This window comes from Lepidochelys kempii, chromosome 2, assembly GCF_965140265.1.
Source record: "Lepidochelys kempii isolate rLepKem1 chromosome 2, rLepKem1.hap2, whole genome shotgun sequence".
In the NCBI taxonomy this organism is placed as follows: Eukaryota; Metazoa; Chordata; order Testudines; family Cheloniidae; genus Lepidochelys; species Lepidochelys kempii.
This window is the reverse complement of record NC_133257.1, coordinates 7,049,840-7,067,853: the sequence shown is the minus strand read 5'-3', so window position 1 is coordinate 7,067,853 and position 18,014 is coordinate 7,049,840. Positions and strand designations below refer to the sequence as shown.

The 18,014-nt window shown below is 45.0% G+C and overlaps 1 protein-coding gene across 12 annotated transcripts in view; it reads right to left on the bottom strand.

The window, feature by feature from the left end:
- The window catches only part of TSNARE1 (t-SNARE domain containing 1), a 695,747-nt gene extending 678,016 nt beyond the window's left edge, over positions 1–17,731 (bottom strand). For 10 of the 12 annotated variants that reach the window (XM_073329996.1, XM_073329995.1, XM_073329988.1 and 7 more), the window contains exon 1: positions 17,647–17,731. The gene's annotated coding sequence lies outside the window, so the exon portion shown is untranslated. The other 2 variants (XM_073329993.1, XM_073329986.1) reach the window with 1 other exon arrangement.
- Between the last annotated feature and the right edge of the window lie 283 nt (positions 17,732–18,014).

Genomic DNA, 18,014 nt, shown 5'->3' with positions numbered 1-18,014 from the left:
TTAATTACACAGGTAAGGACAATTCTGTTAAAAAAAAAGATTTTCTTTTAAGATCTACAATGTGTTATCCTCTACTGGAAAGTCAAAGCAAGCAAAGTGAAATTCAAGGCTCCTGGTCCTATTCCCACTTCAATCATTGACTGGTTGGGTGATCTTAAGCAGGTCAGTTAACCTCTCAATCTCTCAGTTTTCTCACTTTTAAAACAGGGGTTATGAGGGTTAATTAAGGGTTATGAGATTCTTTGATGAAAGATGCTACACAGGTCCAACCCTGCAGGCAAAGCACAAAGGAACAACATTAGAACTGAACTGAGCAGGAGTCTGAGTACACACTGCAACATCAGCCCTTCAATTACAATTTTTTAAAACTTCTAGGAAGATGCTGCAAATGGACAATTGGAGAAAGAAATGAAGTAGCACTTGAGAGTATATAGTTAAAAAGCCATTGACATGTAACTTGACAGAGCTGAAAAGATTTCCCCCTGACAATGGAGGCTAAATATCCAAAGACTCAAAGTTAATTAAAGCACATTGTAGGATGAGGAATATAAAATATAATATCACAGCTGTAGGCCCTCCCATCCCTCCACCTGGCATATTACTATGGCTGATAACCAATAGCAGACAAATCTGGCTCATGGTGAATCTTAGTTAAACAAACAAGTGTAGTGCATTCCCCTGCTTCAAGTTCAAGACCATTCTGGACAGTCTGCTTGAGTTATAAGCAGTGCAGAGGCAGCATGCTTATCCCCTGGAAAGGGTAACTGTGTTGCTCCACAAACAAACCTCAATCAATTCCTTCCAGCCAATGTCTGCTGAAGTAGAATCCATCACCACCATACACACACAGTTCAATATACATGGTTACATTTTTTATTCTGTCCCGTGAAACATTTATACTTTAGTGTGGAAATTTGGGGTTTCCTCAACCCACCCATCAATACTGTGTATGGATTTAATTTTTAATTGGACCATTCATAAATCTGCAGAGCGGCTAAAGCAAAGAAAAAGGTTTTAAAAAAGGCCAAAAATAAGAGCAAGTGGGGACACTGATAAGGCCCTACTTGAATCACGGGAAGATTGTCAAAAACTCACGGCTGAGGTGCAGACGAGCCATGGAAAATTGCAGAAAAGTGATAACGGACCTTACTATTTGCAGTAATAAAATGCATTATTACTTTTCCGTGATTTTCCACTGTCGGCCACCTGGGGCTGAGAGCCGTGGCCCGGGGCTGACCACGGGGGTTCTCGCTCTCAGCCTTGGGGCAGCCAGGGCTCCTGCTGCCAGCCTCCGTGCATGCCAGAGCCCCCGCTGTCAAAACTGCGGTGGAAAATTAATATTGCAGAACCTGCAATTTCTGCAATATCGCAAGTTAAGTAGGGCCTTGGGTACTAAACAAGAGGTCAGGCAAAATAGAAAGGAATGCTAATACAGCAGGTCTGGCAAATAGGTGAATGTAGCACTTGCCATAACATATCCAATTGTTGGTTCATCAAGATTAGCGGTGGCCCGAACCCAAATGCTTTAGAAGACGATATCTGGCCAAATGTCCAATGGTGTGCATTAGCAGGAGGGAGAAAGATTCCTTCCTGACTCCAGCAGTCATCAATTTAAACCCATGAAACATGATACTTGACTACCTTTATTTTACACTCACATAGCTCACTGGCTGGAGGAGGAGGAATACAGCTAGGTTTTGAGTGGCCTTTTCAAAGAAGTGAAACCTGCTGACACTAGAAATAAACTTCAGACATTTCACTAGCCTAGAACTTCTTTACTTTCTAAACGTTGATGCCCAGAAGAAACAGTTACCACAATCATGATTCAGGACTACAAAAGTGCTACCTTTCTCCCACTCCCCCCCTCCACAAACTTTTTAACTTATTTGCCTCCCTCTCCAGTGGTACCATCATGAAATTGGCAATGAATAAAATCAAATAACACAATTTGTATTCGTGTAGCACTTTCCATTCAAAGGTTTCAACACACTGCACAAACACTTAAGCTTCCCTACCTCACACACGTTTAGTGAATCCATTAGCAACTTGAGAATTTGAAGCAGAGTTGAAGTGACTTGCAAAGCCTCACATAACAAGACAGCGGCAGAGCAGAAAATACAACCCAGATCTCTGAACTCCTCATCCCACTTCCGGTAGCCACTAGAAAACTCTTCCCTGGCCAAGGCTCAGTAATCATTTACAAATGAAAGGCAACTAGAGTTTAGTGCTTCTGCAGCCCTCAAAACCCAGAGTTACAAAATGTAATTTAATCTCCGTTTTGCCAGTGCTAATCGAGTATTTTCCAAAGGTACATACATTTCAGTCTGTTAGGACAACAGCAATTCAATGTAGAAAGGAAAGTTTTAGAATAAACATGCCCCATTCGCCCTCTGGATGAAATCCCTGGCTTAAATATTTATTCAAACACACTGCTCTGATGTCCTACTTGCAGTGCCAAAACCACCTTAAGGTTTCTTCTGAAAATAATTTGCATACTAAAGTTTCATTGAAGAGAAAACCTAGTGTTTAAATGCTACACCATAGGTATAGGCTGATCTGTGCACTGGACTGGGGACCAGGAAATGGTGATGTAATCCCAGTTCTTCACTGACCATATATAAACCAGCCTCAGTTTCCCCCCATCTGTAAAAATGGGAGTAATGCCTGCTATTTCTCATGGAGGCGGTATTGACTGTAAAGTGCTTTGAAAATGAGCAGTGTTATATACAATGGAAGGGATAACATTTTCTTCTCTTGCCTGCTATTATAGACTCAAGGAGAATGTTTTGGTGAGGAACCTTTCACTGGGGAGAGGAAGGTATTACAAGATTCTTCAGAAGCTGAGAATGGCAGGTGGGTGGCCGGACTATGGATGGAACCAGACCGTTCCGTGGTGCTCTGATGGTTGGACTATGGATGGAATCATCAGAACCAGAAGGATCCAAGGTGCTCTGACAGCCGGACTAGGGATGGGACCGTCAGTACCAGATGGCTCAGTGGTGCTTGGATGGCCAGACTATGGTGTCTCAGATCTGTCAGGGCACTCCCTTCTGAGCCACGCACCAGACTGCTATGAGGGGAATTCCAGAGTGGTTTAAGTTAACAGAGCCTGAACGGAGTCCAACCACTCTCCCAGTCTCAAGTATGTGTCTAGGCCTACTCTCAGGGCACAGAACTGCTGCCTAGTACCCCAAATCGTGAGAGCTCAAACTCATTGTCCAGCTGCCTAGGCCCTGTGGGTGCAGAGGCAAACCTTCAGACACTCCCGAACTTAAACACACCTTCTCCTTTTCCTAGGGTGCTAGGAAAGTCTGGGATAATGGTGGTTGGACTTGGGCCCACACAATGCAGTGCAGATTCAACAATTCCTAACCTGAGGTTACAAATGAGTGTAAATGCTGAAGCCCTAAGTTAACAAACCCAGGGTCTGCTAACTTGAGTTCTACAAACCCTGGGCTTACACTGCAGTGTAGACTCATCCCTTGCTGCCCTAACAAGGGAGTCTGAAGAGTCTGAACTGCAGATGACTTGCACTTTTCTCTGCCTTCTCTCATCAGTAAACTCTGTTCTCCAAGAGAGTAATTATTTTTGGCAAGATGTAAATGGGCCCAGGGAATGACACCCAGAATGCAGAGTTATTTATCAAACACTGTGTGGGGAGCCAAGGGTCACAGCCCAGTTACCCAACCAGGGAGTCAGTGGTCACTCCTGCCTAGTTCACGTAGCACTGTGCATACTGCCATGCAGGAGACCAGATACAATATCCAACCAGGTCCAACCTGCTTAAGCAGGCAAGTGATGGAGTGGTAGTATGCTGAGCCGCTAGGGAGAGTCTCCTCACTCAAAGTCTATGCCTTCTATTGCGGCCTCAGAGAACCTGGTTGCTACAGAACAACTCCCTCCACACACTGACCTCAAATGAAAACACTAGAGTACTCTAAATTGAGCTAGGGTGGCAAAGACTGGTGACAATATGACCAAGTGGAAGCTGAGGAATGACCCCAAATGTGAATGCGGAGAGCCTAGGCAAGGAAGCCCTTGAATGCTGTCTGATGCAGCACCCTCCATAAACCTCCTGTACTCCCAAGGAGCTATTTGAGATAAGTGACCACACCAGATCTTGGCTGCGGGTTTGGAGCAATAAGCTTTGATGATGATCCTCATTCAACAATAAGCCCCTTTCTGAACAGGCTTCAAGGACATTCCCATGCAGACTTTCATTGACCAGAAGCACAGTGGCCACAATGTGGGATAACGAGATCTGACACTGTAAAGCAGAGGAAATGGGGCCTGGGTCTCAAAGGCCCTGTAAATACGGGACAGAGAGGGCCAAAAATAACTGTAGCTTCCAATTTTAACCTCTCGCGTGCTGAGATGCAGTGCAGAGAAAGGGGCTGTCTCTCTAAGGTGGTGCTGCTAGTTACAAAAGGAAGGAAAAGCTGAGGAAAAGAACAGCTTTCAGTGAAGTCAGAACATATGCCCAATAGTTTTTTGCAATGCTTGGGCTGCTCTCTGAGGTTTGCTCTCTATGTATTTGTGTACAGGTCGAGGCAGGAAAGGAATGGAGGGTGGTGTATGTGGAGTCAGACAAGCATTTAAAATGCACAAATGAATGGACAAATGTATTACTCGCCCTGCCTCCATAGCTGCAGTATACACTCCAACAATTAGATGTATTGTTCCGAGTCAAGCTAGCACAAGCTCCACAATAAGCTGTCAGACCTTGATCTTGCTGAGTAAGCATGCGATTTACCTCTGGTAAGGATACTTCCCCTCCTCCCCTATTGCTGAAGGCAGGGTAGGTCAAATGCATTTGACAGAAAAAGGTCCCACTGAGTAGGGGCTACAGGTGTCATACAGATTTTCAGTCACTGAAGGACCAGTAAGAAGAAGCCCCAGCAGTTGTCAGATGGGCCAAAGGAGGAAGGACGTTAAAACTTTGCGCATTAGGGAGAAGAGAAGCTCCATTTAGATAAGAAAAGCTTTAGCTTGTGTTTTCCGCATGCTGCCCTTTATGACACTGATGGTGACGACAGGTGGGCAACCAAGGAGATACTTCAGGCATGTCTACACTTATCTCCAGAGCGATCGATCCAGAAGGGGTCGATTTATCGCGTCTAGTGAAGATGCGATAAAATCGACCACCAAGCGCTCTCCCGTCAACTTCGGTACTCCACCAGAGCGAGAGGTGCAGGCAGAGTCAACAGGGGAGCGTCAGCAGTCGACTTACTGCAGTGAAGACACAGTGGTAAGCAGACCTCAGTACGTCGACTTTAGCTATGCTGTTCACCTAGCTGAAGCTGAGTAACTTAGATCGATCCTCCCCCCCCAGTGTAGACCACGCCTTAGATTGTAAGCTCTTCCGGGCAGGGGCCGTCTCTTTGTTCTGTGTTTGTACAGTACCTAGCACAATAGGGCTGTATCCTGGTCCACTACTGGGGCTCCTAAGCACTACCACAATACAAGCTATTAATAATAATACAAAAAGAGTTTAGAAAATGGACTGTGAGAAGGGGAAATGAATAAGAATGGAAGGAGATAATACCCTGGCTGGGGAAGAAGGTGAGAAATGGGGCAGGTTGTGGAAAATGCTATGGAGATTTCTCCCACACTTAGATATTAAAGGAAGCCATCACGGGGAAGGAGAGCAGATCCAGGCCAGAGCAACAAAAGAGGAAAGGAGAAAATGTATCTCCGGGTGGAAATGAGAACATTTGTGATTGAAATGCATGGATGTACATGGGAAGCTAACAAGAGAAAATGGAATCTTTTCTGCACTTCTACTGCAGGGAAGATTCCATCTACCTGACGCTCGAGTGATACTTCAGCTGAGTATTATATACTGTCAGTGGAGGGAATTCTTCACTTTCACCCTGGTTTTTCAATCATGCTAGAAACCAGGGGAAAAGATAGCATCTGGACAGATTTGTCATACATCCCTGTACCATAGAAGGGAAATTCAGAGTCGAGCATCCTGTCTTATTATAATATCACAATACTTTCTATACCACTCAATAAGATTCATTTCAATGGATCCCAGTTTTGACATTTGGCTAGAATGAGAATGAGTTATAGTAAATGAGGAGCCATGAAACTTCACTATGTTGCATGATCAGTACTTTATTTTGAAGAAACGGTAGTTTTTTCAAAGCAGAGTAGTGTAAAGCCTGAGGCCAGCATTTTCAAATTTGGATACCAAATGTTTGGCACTTAATTTCAGTCAGGCACTTATATGTAATGGAAGTTGCAGGTTCTCTGCACACTGAAAATCAGCATCACATATATCTGGCTGCCTAAATATCATTTTCAGTATCAAAGTTTTAATATTTTGACCTTGGTTATCATTAGGGGGAAAAAAAGCTCCCACTAAAATGACTTGATTTTGCACCACCACTAAAATTGTGAACGATTTTATTGCTTGTAAGAGAACTTCAATAAAGGCCATATAGCACTGGCAGATCTGTGCATGCTTCCGCACTAACAGTTCTGCTGATTCACTTCAGAACTGAGCGAGAACACCCACCTATATTCCAGCACTGGGGTCAATGAACTGGTAATTCTACCTGCGAACTTCACTATCGCTAGTCAACCGCCCACTACTCCATCCCCACTTACTTCAACAGAATGAAGAAGGAGCCCCAGACCTTCTGAAACTCATCCATCCATCTGAAGCGATACTGACAGGCAAGCCAAGAAACTGGACATGCCCAGACTTGGCAGGGTGTATTTATGAACTTACTGGCTCTCAGGACAATGTTCCATTCCTACAACTACAAATGTGCATGGGTTAGATGGGGCAGCATGCTTTTAATAAAAGCAAGCAGAAAGGCACAATCTAAACGGAGAAGGGATTTCTTAAAGAAGCAAATCTTCAGCAGGTGTCAATGACAATTGACACCTGCTAATGATCTGACCCCAAATGCTGGTGGCATTAAGGAAATCCCCACAATGCTTAGGAATCATGCAAAAGCCACTGCCACTCATTTAGTAATATGTTTATACGCACAGCTCAGGCAAAAGCACCAATAAGCACTAGAAGATTGAGGTTGTCACAAATAAAATAAAATAAATAAAACTGGTCAAAAAAATAACATTTTTTGTGAAAAAATTACCAACGTTCACCCAGGTCTACTAGTAAACAACAGCTACTTCTTTAGGTTGTGTCACTGTATGAACAGCCACAGACACAAAATGCCTGCTCAAAGAATACAGTTTGAAAGCTACATTTAAGATGCTAAGAAACACAGTGAAGGAAGAAATTGCTCTAAGCCATAATGCTGCACAGCACCTGTAAGGTTGCATATCAGACAATATAATTTTTTGCTAATTAGTGATATCATCTACTTAACTCTCCAGATCCAGATTTCACATAGGCCTGTTACAGTAACTACCATAAAAAGTTCACTTTGATTACCATTAACAAACATCTGCAGCAAAAAACCTTCACACAATGCTTTTTAGGTTAGCACCTTAAATGGAGGATCTCCTAATATTACCAGATTATCCACACATGTGGCAGCACTGGTATACTTTGACCACTGTAGAGAGATAAAATAGCCCCCATAAGTGACTGATGCAACTGAAATAAGGGAAGGAGAGAGGTATTCACTAAATGGTACCACTACAGAAAGTGACAAATGCACATTTTAGCAGAGAGGTACTGTACTTACAAGAGCCACAATAAAATTATACAAACTCAATTGATCAGCGTCTGCAGTTCCCATTTCAAGGCAGATGAAAGAGAAATAAATAGCAAGCTAAGAAAATCAGTCATTCACAGCATTTTATTAAATAAGATGCTAGCCAGTGAGTCAGCACAGTTCTATTAGGTTCTTGCAGAGTCTCATCTAACTTTCCCATTACTAAACAGATTACTACACAGATAAACGGCAGTGCCTTTTTTTAAAAAAAATGTCTTTAGCGCAAGATTTAAATATAAAACAAATTGCACAACAAAAGCCTTCTGGCTAGAACCAAGTGCAGTATCTGAAAGTTTCTCCATCAGGAGCTCTGAGCTTGTAGACAGACGTTATAGATGATCTAGGATAGGGATCGGCAACCTTTGGCACGCAGCCCGCCAGGGTAAATCCCTGGTGGGCCTGGCTGGTTTGTTTACCTGCCGCGTCCACAGATTCAGCCGATCGCAGCTCCTATTGGCCTTGGTTCGCTGCTCTAGGCCAATAGGGGCTGTAGGAAGTGGCAGCCAGCACATCCCTCGGCCCGTGCTGTTTCCTGCAGCCCCCAGTGGCCTGCAGCGGTGAACCGCGGCCAGTGGGAGCTGCAATCGGCCGAACCTGCAGACGCAGCAGGTAAACAAACTGGCCTGGCCCACCAGGGGGCTTACCCTGGAGGTCCACATGCCAAAGGTTGCTGATCCCTGGTCTATGAGCTCTTTCAAATTTTTAATAGGATATGCCTATTCATCTTAAACTATACAGAAACAGATCCATAGCAATTTAGTTGCCATATTATAAGAAATACAGGTAGCAATACCTAGAATAAAGATTGCCCAACACTTCCTAGTAAAGACCCTCTTTTCAGTTGCTTATAACTTGGCCAAACTTTAACCATTCATGCTGAAATTTTCCATGTTGGAACTTAGATGTCTGTCTCGGGCTGAATTGTTCTAGACAGTTTCAACAAAAATGATTCCGCTGTTTCTCAGAATGAAGTTAGGGGAAAATATACGATCCTTGCAGTCCCTTCTAACCCTATGATTCTGTATGGTTTGCCCATTTTAAATTATTCTTACAGCTGTTTTGCTAAGAAATTTTAGCACCTCCATGCTTTGGAGCAAGGATTTGCCCTGGTGTCACGATTGTGCCTTTTGCCATCTGCATGAAAATCAACCCACATTTGTCAAAGTTATGAACCTCTGAAAATCTCAGTTTGCACATACTGAATAGAAACTTGCTAGAGCTCAGCAGCTAAATTCTCAAATGATTCTGTCTGCAAAGAACTTGCTCCAGATCCCAGCTGAGCATGACTCTCCTTGCAGTTGCTCCTCCCAGAAGCCAGAGTCAATGTGGGCCAGGGCATAGGAACAGAGCTGGGAGATTGAGAGCACAGAAGAGACAAACCCATCTCTAACAGTATTTTTTCTACAGGACAGACCTGCTCTAGGGATGAATCAGGGCTGTGTAATGAAGGAAACTGTTTGTAGGACCCTGCCTCATTCATTGCAGAAGTTGAAAGGTGTGTACTGAATGATGCAGGGGATTGCTGCAAGAGAAAGGATAATCTCATGGCTGCCCTGGAGAACTGGATTCTATCCCTGCTTCTGCCACAGAGCTCCTGTGTGATGCTGGGCAAGTCAAATCAAAATGTTCATAGGTCTTCCTTTTCTGGGTGGCCAATTTACTCCACTTGAGTCTGGTTTGCTGAAGCGCAGAGTACTCCCAACTGTGGTCAATGGAAGTGTCATAAACACAAGGCGCTACATAAGGCAAAGGACTCTGAAAAGTCAGGTCCTAGATGCCACAAACTGGGCACCCAAAATTAGTTGACAGTTGACATTGATGTCTCTGTATTTCAGTTCCCCATCTGTAAATTGGGAATAACCTCACAAAGGTACTGCAAAGATAAATTTGTGTAACGTTTGTGAACCACTCAGATGCTACAGGGATGAGTGGCATAGGAAAGTTTATGAGGAAATTAATGATTCCATATTCACAGCAGAGTTTGAAGAGTGTGCAGTAAAAGAAGCCCAGGGCCACACGTTGAACGATGAAAATAAAACAAAAATACTATTCATTCAGTGCACACAATCCATCCTGCGCACTGAATGAGGCCGGTGTCCCGTAGGAAAAAAATGTGATCAATTACACACACACACACACACACACCCCTCCCTGTGTTCAAAACATCCTTCTTCATCAATGTCAAGTGTCTTGACACGCCTCTTCAACATCCACCTATTTTACCTTGCTTTCAACCACGGATTTTCACTCCTGTGCTCTCTAATCTTTCCTTTTGTCCTAAGCAAGAACGGGTGTAAATACAGAAATTGCACTGATTTTAGCTAAAGGTGTAATGCTGCTGAACCAGTTCAATTAAATCAATGCAGAAACATCACAAGTTGAGTTACATGCATGCAACTTCTGTATGTAAACTAACCCTGAGTCTGAATTCTGAAGTATCAGAACTTCAGAGCAGGACTTATATTTATGTTTTCCCTAACTTAATGTTCTAGGGTTGCCTAACTGATTTTTAAAATCTTTGTAGTGGAGCCATGCCTTGTGCCATATACAGGCCTCATTAGTGTGGGGAATGAATGTAAAAGAAAATGACAATGTTACACAGTAAAGAGCACAAAACACTTTACAGCTAATTAATTTGCACTTTTGAGAATTTATAAAGATAGCATGACAAAAAATACCCACATAAGCCATCATAAGCATTTGCTCAACAAGCCCTAAAACAACGTGACATTTCATATCCACATATTTCTTAAGACTATACAGCTTTGCAATACAACAAATGTTGCATCTTAGGGCACATCTACACATAAAACACCGCACTGGTGCAACGGCAGCCCTCTAGCACTTTAACGAAGATGCTCCAAGCCAACAGGAGAGAGCTCTCCCATCGGCTTATTTAATCCACCTCCCCGAGAGGCAGTAGCTACATTGGCAGGAGAAACTCTCTTGCTGACACAATGCTGTCTACATGAGGTTAGGTCTATATAACTACTTTGCTCCGGGGCATAGGTGCTGGAACTGGGGAGGGAGAGGTGCTGCAGCAACCCCTTGCTTGAAGTGGTTTCCATGATATACAGGGCAATGGTTCTCAGCGCCCCCACTACAAAAATTGTTCCAGCACCGCTGCTCAGGGGTGTGGATTTGTCACGCTCTAGTGATGTAGTTATACTGATATACATCTGCAGCGTAGACCAAACCTTAGGGCTGGTCTTCACTACGGAGAGATCAATGCTGCTGCAATCAATTTAGCGGGGTCGATTTAGTGTGTCTAGTGAAGACCTGCTAAATCAAAGGCAGAGCACTCTCCAGTCGACCCCAGTATTCCAGCTCTCTGAGAAGAGTCAGGTAAGTCGACCGGAGAGCGCCTTCCGTCGACGGAGCACACTGAAGATACTAGGTCGACCTAAGCTACATCGACTCCAGCTACATGATTCACATAGCTGGAGTGGTTTAACTTATATTGACTTACCCCGGTAGTGCAGACAAGCCCTTAGTTTGATACTCCATCCAAGAGGAAGTTGGAATAAACTTTGTAGTTTTATTTTGCATGCATCCCTCCCAGACTTAACTATACAATTCATTTCCTAACTGAACTGGAGCTATCATACTGGATCAGAGTAGTGATTCATATTAATATCCTATCTCTGACCACTGCCAGTTCTAGATGCTTCAGTGGAAGGTGCAAGAATCCCTGGAGGAACAAGTTATGGAGTAACCTGTGAATAGGAAAAGTTTCTTCCTAACCCCCATCATTCTATGCTCATGCCCTGAAGGATAAAAGTTTATATCCTTCCCAGCAATCTTTTGATTAAATAGCACAGCAAGTGAGCAGCAAACACTAATAGCTACTGAGGATAAGCCCCACCACAACCAAAGTACAGTAGATTTAAAAATGTGCTCCTTATCAATTCAGACCCCAATCCTGCAAAACAAAGTTACAAATATGTGTAAATAAACACTCCAACTTCCTCAGCCTGTCTTTGACGATGCAATTTTATTGTCAGTAAAATATTTGTTACGAGCTGGCGGGCTGGAAATCAGAGTGAATGTAGAGAGGAGGATTTTTTTTTTTTTAAACAGCTCTCTCTCTTTCATTGAGCACTCCCAACAACATCGTGCCAGATCACAAGAACCAGAGGATGAAATTTACCGGTAGTTTTACTGTACAAGAAAGGGACAAGAGACATACAAACAAGGGACACCCACTCTCCCACTCTGCAAACAGTACAAGTAAATCAGATGTATTTAATTCTTTATAGTTTTATAATCTTGGGTATTATTAGCAATACAGGTAAAGAAAACTGTTAAGTGCAATTCTTACATTGATCCCTTTAGCAGAAGTAGAATGCCAATTAAAAATGCACAGCAATGTTTTTAAAATGCCAAAATTACTGATCATTTGGTGGAAATAGCCGTATGTTCATTAGAGCTATTGTGTTTGAGTGTCTTATTATATAATGATTAGGGGATAATACGTGGGGAAGCAGTGTGACCTCATGGACAGAGCATCAGACTGGGATTCAGGACACCTGCAACTCCCAGCTCTGCCACTGATCTGCTGGATGACCTTCATCAAGGTACTTCATTGCCCCATGCCTCCATTTCCCCACGTGTAAAATGGGGATAATAATATTGACATCCTTTGCAATACTCTGAGATCTAAGAGCTGGTTATCATCATTAAGTAGCCACTGCAAAATCATCAATTTCTAATCTTCAAATCCATCCCAGCAATACTGAATATTCTGTTTTGCAATGTCAAGATAAATAGCTTAAGCCTTTTAAACATTTATTTTCTATTTTCGTATATTAAAAAGAAAACATCCAACAAGAAAAAACAGGTAGCATAACATACTAAGTTCCCTGTAAATTGTGCAGCCACATGGCTGCACAGGCAGGGAGAGGCAGCCCTCCCATGACCCAGCCCAGCCCCACCGGAACTGCCAGGGCCATGGAGAGGAGCCTCTCCCCTGGCCCGGACCAGCCCAGCCCAGCCAGAGCTGCCGTGACCGGGGAGAGGCGACTCTCACCCAGCCCCAAACTGCTGTGGCAAGAGAGGGCTGGGGGGAGTCCTCTCTCCCCGCCGCAGCCTGCATCCCAAACCCCTCATCCCCGGCCCCACCCCAGAGCCTGCACCCCCAGCCAGAGCCCTCACTCCCCCACACCCCAACCCTCTGCCCCAGTCCTCCGCCCCCTCCCACACTCCGAACCCCTTGACCAACCCCCACCACACGTCACTTCCATATTGGTGCACATAACAAAATTCATTCCATACATGGATGTAAAAAATTAGAGAGAACATTGATAACATGTAATGTCACCACAACAGATACTGTCAAGTACTATAGGTTAGACACAAATATTAAGGCTTCAGTTCTGAAAAGTAGTTAAGCACATGCTAAACTTTACACATGTGCTTGAATCACGAGTTGGACGAAACAATCCACACATAATTGAACTTCCCAGAGCCTGTGTAGGGTCCTGCAGTCATATGGGTCTGCAACTGTGAATCCCAACGCTGGATCAGGAACTTTATGAGCCAAACTCACCCTGATGCAGAATGGCTGCACAATGCTCTCCTTACCAACTAAAACCCCAATCCTATATAAACTGGATGAAGATAGTCTCCTGTGCCTGCCTGGAGCTCCCACTGCCACATATGCCACTCGGAGCTGAACTCATTGTAAAATCAGAGCTCCAGGCAAATTAAAGTTTTAAATTAAGAGATTTGCAATTTAAGTGGTGCCAAGGGCCTCATGCGGACACACTGCACTGAGGTGAATTTCACTCAAAATAAGAACAAATGTTTTATGATTTTTTTAAATCAGTTAAAAGTTTGTAGATTTACATATGTCCCTGCTGACAATCCCCTATGCATGGGAAACCAAGTGAAAGTGATTCAGCTAGGTTCACTCCCCAAGCTAAGTGAAGCGTAGAAAGTCAGAGAGCAGAAAGGATTTTTTTTTTAAAAAAAAAGATTTTTATAGTTCTTTCTATTTTAATCTATTCAATATCTTCATCAATGATTTAGATAATGGCATAGAGAGTATATTTATAAAGTTTGCGGATGATACCAAGCTGGGAGGGGTTGCAAGTGCTTTAGAGAGGATAGGATTATCACTCAAAATGAGCTGGAAAACTGGAGAAATGGTCTGAAGTAAACAGGATGAAAATCAGTAAGGACAAATGCAAAGTACTCCACTGGATGGACCACAAAATAGATCTTCCTCCCAATACCCATTGGCCGCTGGGGTACATTGGCCTGGGAATCAAGAAGCCATGAGTTCTACACTCACCTCTGTTAATTAGTGCCCTGCACAACATTTAGAACTGAGCAGGGCCTAGTACCCCACTGAAAGATTACACAAACTGGCAACAGAACACAAATCTCTGATACAGAAGTCCCAAGTCTGATGCATTTAGCCACGCTGCCTCTCAGAAAGAATCTGCCAAATGTACGTTCTTAGCAATGTTGTCCGTAAAAAGGGGCTGTTCATGCATTCTTAACACTCTCTGATTGTGTTAGGTAGCCTCCTCTAGTAGCTTGTTGACACAGGTTAACAGCCTACTGCTGCTGTCAGAATTTGGCTTTGCCTTTTTCTTTAAAATAAACCTTGTGTAAGTAACCATTATAATGCGTACACACAAAGAGGCAGAAATGAGGCAGCCTGGGCATAAAGTCTGGCATCTTTTAACTTCTGAAAGCTTGATTTTGCAAACTTCACATTATGGTAACATAGATACATATAAAAAACTCTCTCTCTAGGAACGCTGCAAGTATGTGTTCTAAAGGGAATCATTTTTCAGGCTCTATTTCTACAACTGCTATCCACACAAAAAAATCCCAGTGATGACTTCAGTGGGAATTTGCCTACATAGGGACTGCAATAATGGATGCTATATAGATGCTAGTACGGGTCTATCATCCTCCATTCAGCCACTAACTTTACAGCCCATATCCTGGATTCAAGTTTTTACTAGTATTTACCAATGGGTTCTGTAACAGTGATACCAACTACTGTTAAGAATGCTGATTCCAGAGCAGACACACTCCTGTAAAATAGGGCCCCAATCCTGCAAGCTGTTCTGCCTGGACACACTTTTACACTAACACATAGCTTTACTTAAGTCAGTAGCATCCGCCTAAACACAGGCAGAGTAGCTTGCAGACTCAGAGCTCAAAATTATACATCATATTTATACAGCACCCAAAAATTTGCTACACGCTTTGCAGAGCCAAGAAGAAGACATATGCCCTACAATCTCATTTCACAACATGACACTGAAGAGTGTAACATCAAGGGTTGCAGGGTTACAGCAGTGCTAAGATAACCTGGTTGCAGTTACGCTGGGCACAAGTCTCTGTGCTTCCATTAAAGCCACATTTGGGGTTTTCTTTACATTAACTCACTGCTTGTAGGTGGTGTGGAAGAACTGAGTTTTTAGGAGGGAATGATGAGAGACATTTATTGCTTGGTTAGCAGGCACAGGGAAGGCGTTCTGCATGTAGGTGTCATCACTGAAGAAGTCAGAGCCAAGAGCGGGAAACGAAAACAAAGAGGACATCAAGGCTGGAGTCAGTGACTGAGCAGAGGAGAAATGCTATAAGATTAAAAGTCAGAGACGTAGGCTGGGGCTGAGTCATCATTAATCAACCCAATAAAAAGCTCAAGAGGGATAATATGCCACTCAATACCTTACTGCCCTCATGACTAAGAAAAATACCAGCTTAATTAAAAGGGTCACTACCAGGGTAAATATAGTTTTAAAAGGATGAGTCTTACCTTTGTCACCACTACTAGTTGAAACGGGGGCGGGGGAACATTTAAAATCTAGCTTGCTTTTCAACATTTTGTCTTGATCACACAAACATTTACATCCCTACTTAACTTTACACATGCAGGTAGTGACATATTCACATGCTTAAAGTTAAGCACGTGCAAATACTGGGTTGTAAACGCTGTAGGAGACTATTTGAAATTCAAACAAGTGGTTTTCAGTTGATGTTGTGAAATCATTTGTGAAAACATTTTTGCTGTTTCAGAAACTATTTTTGATATATTTTATAAACCAAGACACAGATGGGACCTATATTTCCTGACAGCATCCCTTTAAACGTTTGATTTTGATTGATATTTATACTATGAATCTAGTTTTATGGGCATTTATAAAGACATTTAGCTCTTTGGAAATTTAAAAATATACAGAAAAAACCTGCTCTATATCACTCAAGCGCTGTGTAGAAAGTGATGCTTTCTAAACCTGAAAAAAGTTGTAAGAAGTTTTGCTTGCATTATTGGATTCTGATAGAGGTGTTGCTAGTAACACCTTCCTAGAGGTGATAAATGCCATTTTAAAAACATGCCATGTAATACCAGGTAGTAGTCACCAAGACAACAATCACCATATCATATCCACGAGTGACATAAGTGAGCAAAACCTTTTATTTAACAATGGTCAGAACTGACTATCATCCAAGGTTGCTATATCAGAGAGAGGTTATGTATTATCCAACTTTCACTGTTTTCATTAAAAAAAGCATTAGGAAACAGCTTCAAAGTGACATTTCCAGCTAGAGGGGGAAAATGTATCCATCTACTTAGGTGTACCATGAATGTGTTTCCCCCAAGCCATTTGAAAACAAAATCCTGTGGTTGCTATGCATGAAAAACACTCTGATCTGGAAGGACACAGGGGAAGGGGAGTTCAGGTAACTGCCACCGTACAAGACACACACTCTCTGCAGATGCACCCCAGGAGAAGTTGAGAGGAGAGCTCAGCTGTGACATCTGCAGGCAGTTCTCTGGAGGGAGCATTCCACGAGGAGACATGGGTAAAACTGACACCTACCCACCTCCCACTCTCTGTGGGGCACCCCCAGGAGAGATGGGAGAGCTCAAACTGCTGGTATTCATTCACACACCCTCAGTGAAATGCCTCAGGGGGAGGCACATGAATAGGTCTGCAAAGGTCAAGCTAGTGAGCCAGCTCCCCTCTGCACATTTCTCCCCCTCACTATGTGGGGACCAACAGGGGGAGATGAAGGGAAGCCACCCGGACCTCAGACTCTCCTACGGGACAGGTGGCTGGGATGATTTAACTGGGAATTGGTCCTGCTTTGAGCAGGGGGTTGGACTAGATGACCTTCTGGGGTCCCTTCCAACCCTGATATTCTATGATTCTATGATTCCCTAATACCTGCACCCTCCTCGTTTGCAGAAGGCTCCCGAGAGAGACCAGGCTCGGGCACTGGAGAAATACACAGATACCCTTAAAAACAATGAGGCGTTCTGCTGCAAAGGGAGAAAATGACAACCCATGCCCCTGACCCAGACCCATACCCATACCCGCCTTCTCTCTGCATGGGGACACCTTGCCCCCACCCCCAGTTCTCCAGCCACACACCCCTTCTCTCTGCATGGAGACCCCCCCCAGGTCCTCCACCTACACCCCCTCTTCTCTCCCCAGGGGGACCCCACAGGCCCTGAACCACCCACACACGTCCCCCTTTCTGTCCCCGGGGGACCCCGCAGGCCTGGACCCACCCACGCACACACCCCCTCCTCTCTCCCCAGGGGGACCCCACAGGCCCTGACCCACCCACCCACGCCCCCCCTTCTCTCCCCGGGGGGGGGCCCTGCAGGCCCTGAACCACCCACGCACACACCCCCTCCTCTCTCCCCGGGGGGGCCCTGCAGGCCCTGACCCCCCCTTCTCTCCCCAGGGGGACCCCGCAGGCCCTTGACCCACCCACACACGTCCCCCTTTCTCTCCCCGGGGGGGGCCCTGCAGGCCCTGACCCCCCCTTCTCTCCCCAGGGGGAACCAGGATCCCGACCCCCACACACCCTGCTCTCTCTGCAGGGGGGCCCCCAGAGATCCCCCGCCATCCGTCTGCAGGCGGGTCCCCGCCCCGAGGCCGGGCGCCCCCCGCCGCACGCAGCTCACCTGCAATTGTGCGGGCAGCGCCGGGGACAACCCAAACATCACGTGACCGCGCGACCGCCCCGCCCCGCCCCGCGGAGGCCGCCTCGCCAACTACATCTCCCAGCGAGCCGCGCGCCGGGCAGGAAGGGGCGGGGCTTCCGCAGGGGGCCGCCCCGCGCCCCTCCCGGGGTAAGGCCCCGCCCCGGCCGAGCCTGGCGCGCCCCTCCGCCCCCGCCTCCCTCGAGTCCCGGCCCCGATCCTGGCCCCCGGCCCTGGCTCCTCGTACCCTGGCCCCGATCCTGGCCCCCGGCCCTGGCTCCTCGTGCCCTGGCCCCGATCCTGGCCCCCGGCCCTGGCTCCTCGTGCCCTGGCCCCGATCCTGGCCCCCG